Below are 12742 nucleotides of genomic sequence, written 5' to 3'. Positions count from 1 at the left end.
TTATTGGATATTTCAAACTTTTTTAACAAATCAAAAACTGAAAAATTGGCGTGCAAAATTATTCAGCCCCTTTAAGTTAATACTTTGTAGCGCCACCTTTTGCTGCGATTACAGCTGTAAGTTGCTTGGGGTATGTCTCTATCAGTTTTCCACATCGAGAGACTGAAATTTTTTTCCCATTCCTCCTTGCAAAACAGCTCGAGCTCAGTGAGGTTGGATGGAGAGCATTTGTGAACAGCAGTTTTCAGTTCTTTCCACAGATTCTCGATTGGATTCAGGTCTGGACTTTGACTTGGCCATTCTAACATATGTTTATTTTTGAACCATTCCATTGTAGATTTTGCTTTATGTTTTGGATCATTGTCTTGTTGGAAGACAAATCTCCGTCCCAGTCTCAGGTCTTTTGCAGACTCCATCAGGTTTTCTTCCAGAATGGTCCTGTATTTGGCTCCATCCATCTTCCCATCAATTTTAACCATCTTCCCTGTCCCTGCTGAAGAAAAGCAGGCCCAAACCATGATGCTGCCACCACCATGTTTGACAGTGGGGATGGTGTGTTCAGCTGTGTTGCTTTTACGCCAAACATAACGTTTTGCATTGTTGCCAAAAAGTTCAATTTTGGTTTCATCTGACCAGAGCACCTTCTTCCACATGTTTGGTGTGTCTCCCAGGTGGCTTGTGGCAAACTTTAAACAACACTTTTTATGGATATCTTTAAGAAATGGCTTTCTTCTTGCCACTCTTCCATAAAGGCCAGATTTGTGCAATATACGACTGATTGTTGTCCTATGGACAGAGTCTCCCACCTCAGCTGTAGATCTCTGCAGTTCATCCAGAGTGATCATGGACCTCTTGGCTGCATCTCTGATCAGTCTTCTCCTTGTATGAGCTGAAAGTTTAGAGGGACGGCCAGGTCTTGGTAGATTTGCAGTGGTCTGATACTCCTTCCATTTCTATATTATCGCTTGCACAGTGCTCCTTGGGATGTTTAAAGCTTTGGAAATCTTTTTGTATCCAAATCCGGCTTTAAACTTCTTCACAACAGTATCTCGGACCTGCCTGGTGTGTTCCTTGTTCTTCATGATGCTCTCTGCGCTTTTAACGGACCTCTGAGACTATCACAGTGCAGGTGCATTTATACGGAGACTTGATTACACACAGGTGGATTGTATTTATCATCATTAGTCATTTAGGTCAACATTGGATCATTCAGAGATCCTCACTGAACTTCTGGAGAGAGTTTGCTGCACTGAAAGTAAAGGGGCTGAATAATTTTGCACGCCCAATTTTTCCGTTTTTGATTTGTTAAAAAAGTTTGAAATATCCAGAGATCTACAGCTGAGGTGGGAGACTCTGTCCATAGGACAACAATCAGTCGTATATGTCGTTCCACTTCATGATTGTGTCCCACTTGTTGTTGATTCTTCACACAAAAAATACAGTTTTATATCTTTATGTTTGAAGCCTGAAATGTGGCAAAAGGTCGCAAAGTTCAAGGGGGCCGAATACTTTCGCAAGGCACTGTATAACGTACTGGTATTCTCCCCCTGAAGGTACTAAACCATACACAAATACACACTTCAACTAGGAGAACCGAGTAGACTGTCATGTCTGGGCTCTTATTTCATTCATAATTAATAATAGAGAATGTTGAGTGAACTGCTCAGCCTTAGCCAAACATGAAACAAAAGTCTCTGTTTAGACTTCAGATAACCGTATTGATATCTGTGGTGTTTGATATTACAATATCCGTCCTGAAGTCATCTTTCTCCATTGATGGGTAAATCCAAGAAGATCCTGGTTGCGTCATAATGACGTGTTCTGCTAGTTGGAATATCTGCAAAAGAGTAGCAGGCTAGCATCTCTGTCTGGAGGAAACAAGCAACATACATTACTTCTAGCCAAGGTTCTGCTAGTTGGAATATCTAAAAGAGTAGCAGGCCAGCATCTCTGTCTGGAGGAAACAAGCAACATACATGACTTCTAGCCAAGTTACACGGGCCTCAGCTAACACTTTATTTAGTCATATTGGGACATTTTCAACTAAATGGCCAACAATTATGCAGTTCTTTGGAAGACAAGAATAATTAATTTGTTCTAGTGATTGTGGAGAGAAAATATTTTTTTTCTCTGTTTAGTTTGCAATGTAAAAAATAGAAACGGTACAATGGTGATTGTGATGTATAAAAGGAAGAGCTCTATTGATTTTGTTTTCATTGATTTTGTTAACTTGTATAAGAAACAAAGAACAAGAATCAGTGATTCTAGTTCTATGGTGATGTAATGTGATTCTAGTTCTACGGCGATGTAATGTGATTCTAGTTCTACGGCGATGTAATGTGATTCTAGTTCTACGGCGATGTAATGTGATTCTAGTTCTATGGTGATGTAATGTGATTCTAGTTCTACGGCGATGTAATGTGATTCTAGTTCTACGGCGATGTAATGTGATTCTAGTTCTATGGTGATGTAATGTGATTCTAGTTCTATGGTGATGTAATGTGATTCTAGTTCTACGGCGATGTAATGTGATTCTAGTTCTACGGCGATGTAATGTGATTCTAGTTCTACGGCGATGTAATGTGATTCTAGTTCTATGGTGATGTAATATGATTCTAGTTCTATGGTGATGTAATGTGATTCTAGTTCTACGGCGATGTAATGTGATTCTAGTTCTACGGCGATGTAATGTGATTCTAGTTCTACGGTGATGTAATGTGATTCTAGTTCTACGGCGATGTAATGTGATTCTAGTTCTACGGCGATGTAATGTGATTCTAGTTCTACGGCGATGTAATGTGATTCTAGTTCTACGGCGATGTAATGTGATTCTAGTTCTACGGCGATGTAATGTGATTCTAGTTCTACGGCGATGTAATGTGATTCTAGTTCTACGGCGATGTAATGTGATTCTAGTTCTACGGTGATGTAATGTGATTCTAGTTCTACGGTGACGTAATGTGATTCTAGTTCTAAGGTGACGTAATGTGATTCTAGTTCTACGGTGACGTAATGTGATTCTAGTTCTATGGTGTTGTAATGTGATTCTAGTTCTATGGTGTTGTAATGTTATGGTGACGTAATGTGATTCTAGTTCTACGGTGTTGTAATGTGATTCTAGTTCTATGGTGTTGTAATGTTATGGTGATGTAATGTGATTCTAGTTCTACGGTGATGTAATGTGATTCTAGTTCTACGGTGTTGTAATGTGATTCTAGTTCTATGGTGTTGTAATGTTATGGTGATGTCATGCGATTCTAGTTCTACGGTGATGTAATGTGATTCTAGTTCTACGGTGATGTACTGTGATTCTAGTTCTATGGTGATGTAATGTGATTCTAGTTCTATGGTGATGTAATGTGATTCTAGTTCTATGGTGATGTAATGTGATTCTAGTTATATGGTGATGTAATGTGATTCTAGTTCTATGGTGATGTAATGTGATTCTAGGTCTACGGTGATGTAATGTGATTCTAGTTCTATGGTGTGGGCTGCTAGCGGCTGCAGGTGTTACTGGTGATAACAGGTGTTTCATCATCAAAGCAGCTCCTGCAGCTGAACAGCACTTAGGCTCCCCAACATCACCTTTTGTTAACATCATAGAGACTTTAAACAAGCAGGACTCCCTGTGGACAGTATGAAACATGAGTAGAGCTCCAGGGGTCATTATAATTGCACACTAATGTCAATCATGTGAATGTGTTGTTTTTCTCAACGGTTACCTTGGGAGAGGTCAAAAACATCTACAGACAGGACTCACGAGTGGCGCAGCGGTCTAAGGTGAAGGTCGAGAACCATGCGTCCTCCAAAACACGACCCCGCCAAGCTGCACTGCTTCTTGACACAATGCTCGCTTAACCCGGAAGCCAGCCGCACCAATGTGTCGGAGGAAACACCGTCCAGCTGGCGACCGAAGTCAGTGTGCATGCACCCAGGCCCGCCACAAGAAATCACTAGAGCGCAATTTCTGAATTACATTTCGTATTATTTTCATTCCAGCTGAAAAGCCTTGGCCTGAGCAGTGCCAATGTAGGAGTAACAGGTTAGGCCCATGAGCCCACTCTCTGCCCACTCCTTCCAGGATTTCTACATTTGAAGCCGATTGATACTGGACATTACATCTGGATCGGGCTGGGCATGATACTGGACATTACATCTGGTTCAGGCCGGGCATGATACTGAATTAATTAATTAATTGTATTTAAAGTGAACAGAGGATGTAAACATTCAATACATAGAATAAAGAGAGTTTAAGATATGATCTATGAGCTGTCAGAGGTGTATTCAATGGAAACACATTACTGTTTCTCAGAGGTGTATTCAATGGAAACACATTACTGTTTCTCAGAGGTGTATTCAATGGAAACACATTACTGTTTCTCAGAGGTGTATTCAATGGAAACACACTACTGCTTATCAGAGGTGTATTCAATGGAAACACTACTGTTTCTCAGAGGTGTATTCAATGGAAACACATTACTGTTTCTCAGAGGTGTATTCAATGGAAACACATTACTGCTTCTCAGAGGTGTATTCAATGGAAACACACTACTGCTTCTCAGAGGTGTATTCAATGGAAACACACTACTGCTTCTCAGAGGTGTATTCAATGGAAACACACTACTGCTTCTCAGAGGTGTATTCAATGGAAACACATTACTGTTTCTCAGAGGTGTATTCAATGGAAACACATTACTGCTTCTCAGAGGTGTATTCAATGGAAACACATTACTGCTTATCAGAGGTGTATTCAATGGAAACACATTACTGTTTCTCAGAGGTGTATTCAATGGAAACACATTACTGCTTCTCAGAGGTGTATTCAATGGAAACACACTACTGCTTCTCAGAGGTGTATTCAATGGAAACACATTACTGCTTATCAGAGGTGTATTCAATGGAAACACACTACTGCTTCTCAGAGGTGTATTCAATGGAAACACTACTGTTTCTCAGAGGTGTATTCAATGGAAACACATTACTGCTTCTCAGAGGTGTATTCAATGGAAACACATTACTGCTTATCAGAGGTGTATTCAATGGAAACACACTACTGCTTATCAGAGGTGTATTCAATGGAAACACACTACTGCTTCTCAGAGGTGTATTCAATGGAAACACACTACTGCTTATCAGAGGTGTATTCAATGGAAACACATTACTGCTTCTCAGAGGTGTATTCAATGGAAACACACTACTGCTTATCAGAGGTGTATTCAATGGAAACACATTACTGCTTATCAGAGGTGTATTCAATGGAAACACATTACTGTTTCTCAGAGGTGTATTCAATGGAAACACATTACTGTTTCTCAGAGGTGTATTCAATGGAAACACACTACTGCTTCTCAGAGGTGTATTCAATGGAAACACACTACTGCTTCTCAGAGGTGTATTCAATGGAAACACATTACTGCTTATCAGAGGTGTATTCAATGGAAACACACTACTGCTTATCAGAGGTGTATTCAATGGAAACACACTACTGCTTCTCAGAGGTGTATTCAATGGAAACACACTACTGCTTATCAGAGGTGTATTCAATGGAAACACATTACTGCTTCTCAGAGGTGTATTCAATGGAAACACACTACTGCTTATCAGAGGTGTATTCAATGGAAACACATTACTGCTTATCAGAGGTGTATTCAATGGAAACACATTACTGTTTCTCAGAGGTGTATTCAATGGAAACACATTACTGTTTCTCAGAGGTGTATTCAATGGAAACACACTACTGCTTCTCAGAGGTGTATTCAATGGAAACACACTACTGCTTCTCAGAGGTGTATTCAATGGAAACACATTACTGCTTATCAGAGGTGTATTCAATGGAAACACATTACTGCTTCTCAGAGGTGTATTCAATGGAAACACATTACTGCTTATCAGAGGTGTATTCAATGGAAACACATTACTGCTTATCAGAGGTGTATTCAATGGAAACACATTACTGCTTATCAGAGGTGTATTCAATGGAAACACATTACTGCTTATCAGAGGTGTATTCAATGGAAACACATTACTGCTTATCAGAGGTGTATTCAATGGAAACACATTACTGCTTATCAGAGGTGTATTCAATGGAAACACATTACTGCTTCTCAGAGGTGTATTCAATGGAAACACATTACTGCTTATCAGAGGTGTATTCAATGGAAACACATTACTGTTTCTCAGAGGTGTATTCAATGGAAACACACTACTGCTTATCAGAGGCTTTGATCTCCTATTCCTCAAGCTAACTTACACCCGCAACAACACATGTATCTTCATTGGTTCTACCCTCCAGTTGAGAATTCATTGCAGTTCAACCATAGCAGTGAACGGGACCATTCGCCAAGCATTGCCCTGGACCATTCCTAGCTTGAGCGTCACAATGGTAACAGACCCATTCAACGTTATCGTCTGTGAGGTTTTCACCTGTTCATTACAGTATCGTGTTACCGGTTGGTGTCCTTGGCGTTCAGTAACGACTTTCATGGAGAGCCGTTCAGAACTGTCCTTTCTCAGTCAACAGAGAGGAGAGAAAGAAATTAAAAAATCATTTAAATATATATATAGATATATACAGTGCCTTGCGAAAGTATTCGGCCCCCTTGAACTTTGCGACCTTTTGCCACATTTCAGGCTTCAAACATAAAGATATAAAACTGTATTTTTTGGTGAAGAATCAACAACAAGTGGGACACAATCATGAAGTGGAACGACATTTATTGGATATTTCAAACTTTTTTAACAAATCAAAAACTGAAAAATTGGGCGTGTAAAATTATTCAGCCCCTTTACTTTCAGTGCAGCAAACTCTCTCCAGAAGTTCAGTGAGGATCTCTGAATGATCCAATGTTGACCTAAATGACTAATGATGATAAATACAATCCACCTGTGTGTAATCAAGTCTCCGTATAAATGCACCTGCACTGTGATAGTCTCAGAGGTCCGTTAAAAGCGCAGAGAGCATCATGAAGAACAAGGAACACACCAGGCAGGTCCGAGATACTGTTGTGAAGAAGTTTAAAGCCGGATTTGGATACAAAAATATTTCCCAAGCTTTAAACATCCCAAGGAGCACTGTGCAAGCGATAATATTGAAATGGAAGGAGTATCAGACCACTGCAAATCTACCAAGACCTGGCCGTCCCTCTAAACTTTCAGCTCATACAAGGAGAAGACTGATCAGAGATGCAGCCAAGAGGCCCATGATCACTCTGGATGAACTGCAGAGATCTACAGCTGAGGTGGGAGACTCTGTCCATAGGACAACAATCAGTCGTATATTGCACAAATCTGGCCTTTATGGAAGAGTGGCAAGAAGAAAGCCATTTCTTAAAGATATCCATAAAAAGTGTTGTTTAAAGTTTGCCACAATCCACCTGGGAGACACACCAAACATGTGGAAGAAGGTGCTCTGGTCAGATGAAACCAAAATTGAACTTTTTGGCAACAATGCAAAACGTTATGTTTGGCGTAAAAGCAACACAGCTGAACACACCATCCCCACTGTCAAACATGGTGGTGGCAGCATCATGGTTTGGGCCTGCTTTTCTTCAGCAGGGACAGGGAAGATGGTTAAAATTGATGGGAAGATGGATGGAGCCAAATACAGGACCATTCTGGAAGAAAACCTGATGGAGTCTGCAAAAGACCTGAGACTGGGACGGAGATTTGTCTTCCAACAAGACAATGATTCAAAACATAAAGCAAAATCTACAATGGAATGGTTCAAAAATAAACATATCCAGGTGTTAGAATGGCCAAGTCAAAGTCCAGACCTGAATCCAATCGAGAATCTGCGGAAAGAACTGAAAACTGCTGTTCACAAATGCTCTCCATCCAACCTCACTGAGCTCGAGCTGTTTTGCAAGGAGGAATGGGAAAAAATCTCAGTCTCTCGATGTGCAAAACTGATAGAGACATACCCCAAGCGACTTACAGCTGTAATCACAGCAAAAGGTGGCGCTACAAAGTATTAACTTAAGGGGGCTGAATAATTTAGCACGCCCAATTTTTCAGTTTTTGATTTGTTAAAAAAAGTTTGAAATATCCAATAAATGTCGTTCCACTTCATGATTGTGTCCCACTTGTTGTTGATTCTTCACAAAAAAATACAGTTTTATATCTTTATGTTTGAAGCCTGAAATGTGGCAAAAGGTCGCAAAGTTCAAGGGGGCCGAATACTTTCGCAAGGCACTGTATATACACACTACCGGTCAAGAGTTTTAGAACACCTACTCATTCAACGTTTTTTCTTAATTTGTACTATATTCTACATTGCAGAATAATAGTGAAGACATCATAACAATGAAATAACACATGGAATCCTCTAGTAACCAAAAAAGTGTTCAACAAATCAAAATATATTTTAGATTTGAGTTTCTTCAAAGTAGCCACCCTTTGCCTTGATGACAGCTTTGCACACTCTTGGCATTCTCTCAACCAGCTTCATGAGGTAGTCAGTCACCTGGAACGCATTAAATAAACAGGTGTGCCTTCTTAAAAGTTCATTTGTGGAATTTCTTTCCTTCTTCGTGTGTTTTAGCCAATCAGTTGTGTTGTGACATGGTAGAGGGGGTTACAGAATATGGCCCTATTTGGTAAAAGACCAAGTCCATATTATGTCAAGAACAGCTCAAATAAGCAAAGAGAAAATACAGACCATCATTACCTTAAGACATGAAGGTCAGTCCATCATTACCTTAAGACATGAAGGTCAGTCCATCATTACCTTAAGACATGAAGGTCAGACCATCATTACCTTAAGACATGAAGGTCAGACCATTATTACCTTAAGACATGAAGGTCAGACCATCATTACCTTAAGACATGAAGGTCAGTCCATCATTACCTTAAGACATGAAGGTCAGACCATCATTACCTTAAGACATGAAGGTCAGACCATCATTACCTTAAGACATGAAGGTCAGTCCATCATTACCTTAAGACATGAAGGTCAGTCCATCATTACCTTAAGACATTAAGGTCAGTCCATCATTACCTTAAGACATGAAGGTCAGTCCATCATTACCTTAAGACATGAAGGTCAGACCATCATTACCTTAAGACATGAAGGTCAGACCATCATTACCTTAAGACATGAAGGTCAGACCATCATTACCTTAAGACATGAAGGTCAGACTATCATTACCTTAAGACATGAAGGTCAGACCATCATTACCTTAAGACATGAAGGTCAGACCATCATTACCTTAAGACATGAAGGTCAGACCATCATTACCTTAAGACATGAAGGTCAGACCATCATTACCTTAAGACATGAAGGTCAGTCCATCATTACCTTAAGACATGAAGGTCAGACCATCATTACCTTAAGACATGAAGGTCAGTCCATCATTACCTTAAGACATGAAGGTCAATCCATCATTACCTTAAGACATGAAGGTCAGTCCATCATTACCTTAAGACATGAAGGTCAGACCATCATTACCTTAAGACATGAAGGTCAGTCCATCATTACCTTAAGACATGAAGGTCAGTCCATCATTACCTTAAGACATGAAGGTCAGACCATCATTACCTTAAGACATGAAGGTCAGACCATCATTACCTTAAGACATGAAGGTCAGTCAATACGGAACATTTCAAGAACTTCAAGTGCAGGTTATTCAAGTGCAGTCTCAAAAACCATCAAGCGCTATGATATCCTATTCCTCAAGCTTACTTACACCCGCAACAACACATGTATCTATGATGAAACTGGCTCCCATGAGGACCGCCACAGGAATGGAAGACCCAGAGTTACCTCTGCTGCAGAGGATAAGTTCATTATAGATACCAACCTCAGAAATTGCAGCCCAAATAAATAAGTAACAGACATCTCAACATCAACTGGTCAGAGAAGACTGTGAATCAGGCCTTCATGGTTGAATTGCTGCAAGGAAACCACTACTAAAGGACACCAATAAGAAGAAGAGACTTGCTTGGGCCAAGAAACACGAGCAATGGACATTAGACTGGTGGAAATGTGTCCTTTGGTCTGATGAGTCCAAACTTGAGATTTGTGGTTCCAACCACATCTTTGTGAGATGCGTTTTGTGGGTGAACAGATGATCTCCGCATGTGTATTTCCCACCATGAAGCATGGCGGAGGAGGTGTTATGGTGTGGGGGTGCTTTGCTGGTGACACTATCTGTGACTTATTTAGAATTCAAGGCACACTTAACCAGCATGGCTACCACAGCATTCTGCAGTGATACACCTTCCCATCTGGTTTGGGCTTAGTGGGACTATCATTTGGTTTTCAACAGGACAATGACCCAACAAACCTCCAATCAATCAAATCACATTTATTTATAAAGCCCTTCAGCTGATGTCACAAAGTGCTGTACAGAAACCCAGCCTAAAACCCCAAACAGCAAGCAATGCAGGTGTAGAAGCACGGTGGCTAGGAAAAACTCCCTAGAAAGGCCAGAACCTAGGAAGAAACATAGAGAGGAACCAGGCTATGAGGGGTGGCCAGTCCTCTTCTGGCTGTGCTGGGTGGATATTATAACAGAACATGGCCAAGATGTTCAAATGTTCATAGATGACTAGCAGGGTCAAATAATAATAATCAGGCTGTGTAAACACTATTTTACCAAGAAGGAGAGTGATTGAGTGCTGCATCAGATGACCTGGCCTCCACAATCCCCCGACCTCAACCAAATTGAGGTGGTTTGGGATGAGTCGGACCGCAGAGTGAAGGAAAAGCAGCCAACAAGTGCCCAGCATATGTGGGAACTCCTTCAAGGCTGTTGGAAAAACATTCTAGGTGAAGCTGGTTGAGAGAATACCAAAAGTGTGCAAATCTGTCATCAAGGCAAAGGGTGGCTATTTGAAGAATCTCAAATATAACATATATTTAGATTGTATTTAATACTTTTTTGTTTACTACATGATTCCATGTGTTATTTCATAGTTTTGATGTCTTCACTATTATTCTACTATGTAGAAAATAGTACAAATAAAGAAAAACCCTTTAATGAGTAGGTGTTCTAAAAGTTTTGGCCGGTAGTGTACATATATAAATAATACCAAGAAAACCCTTGAAGTGAACTGTGCCTCTGACTAAATGTCTTATCTTTCTGTAGATTTGGTTTGCCTTTCAATTCAAAGTTTTCCATCTCTGATAATACATTGACCAACTACTGCACGACAGAGTCAGATGGTTGGAGTGAAGAAAAACAAGAACGCAGGTTGCACTAACTCATATGGCTCCCAATCTCCACATATCTGCCTTCAGACAGCCTTGACATGTGTGTTTCCTAAACTCATTTCCTCTGGTCCTTTCTATACTGCACTCCCTTTTCCATACGCTGTCTAGCGTAGTCTCAGTGCCAGCTGGGAAAACGAAGTGCACAACCCATGAAAATCCCAGCCAGCTGTGGTCTTCACACAGCAACATGACAGACCTTGGGCACTATCTCAGATACTTGGCACATTCCAACCATAACACAATGGTTTGTGCTCCAAATGGCACCCTATTTCTTACATCACTACTTTTGCCCTATGGGCACTGGTCAAAAGTAATGCACTATATTGGGGATAGGGTGCAAATTTGGGACGCAGAATAGCTATCATACAGGACACTGAGGTTTGGGACAACTGAGACAGACAGAGGGTGTAAATATTTCTGTTATATGTGAGTGAACACCCAAACAATGTCCAACACTCCCACCTCTGTCTGAGGGCTGGACTCTGCCCTGAAAACAGGCCAAGCTAATTATCTGGTAGATTACGTCTCAAATGGTACCCTATTCCCTATATAGTGCACTACTTTTGGCCAAAGCCCTATCATCCCTAGTAAAAAGTAGTGTACTTTATAGGGAATAGGGTGCCATTTGCGACTCTCGCCGTAGTCCTGAGAGGTTGGATTTGACTACAAGGCATTGTGCATCGTCTTTGATCCACACAGAGAAAATCCTGTTGACATCAGACTTTGACGATAGGGTGCCTCTGGGTACTGAGGCCTCAGAGAAGGGAGGATCTCTGGGTATGTTGTAACCCTGACCTCAGAGAAAGGGAGGATTCACCACTGGTTGATGACTAGACTCCTCCAGATCCAGTAACCAGGGCCAGCGTCTTAGAGTAGAAATGCTGATCTAAGATCAGTTTAGCCTTTTAGATCATAATGAACACGATTACATAGACAGGGAGAGACCTGATCCTAGATCAGCACTCTTAGACCCTTTATGAATACGGACCCCGAGATGCATTTATCATCATGGACCAATGATACTATGGTATGAGAGGGGAGGCTGACTATAGATATGGGCCAATGATACTATGGTATGAGAGGGAAGGCTGACAACATATGGACCACTGATACTATGGTATGAGAGGGAAGGCTGACTATAGATATGGACCAATGATACTATGGTATGAGAGGGAAGGCTGACTATAGATATGGACCAATGATACTATGGTATGAGAGGGGAGGCTGACTATAGATATGGACCAATGATACTATGGTGTGAGAGGGGAGGCTGACTACATATGGACCAATGATACTATGGTATGAGAGGGGAGGCTGACTACATATGGACCACTGATACTATGGTGTGAGAGGGGAGGGGAGGCTGACTACAGTCATCTTTTACCACTTACGAATACATTTTACTGTAAACATACTGCCATGTTCTGCTAATATGATTCACATATGTGAGCAGAGCGAGGTTGGATGAGTGTATTAGCAGCGTGTGTGTGTCACATTAATCACAGAGCGGGGGATTACATAATGGATGTA

This window comes from Oncorhynchus clarkii, chromosome 33 (genome assembly GCF_045791955.1).
Source record: "Oncorhynchus clarkii lewisi isolate Uvic-CL-2024 chromosome 33, UVic_Ocla_1.0, whole genome shotgun sequence".
Taxonomy (NCBI): Eukaryota; Metazoa; Chordata; class Actinopteri; order Salmoniformes; family Salmonidae; genus Oncorhynchus; species Oncorhynchus clarkii.
Note: the sequence above shows the minus strand (reverse complement) of the source record.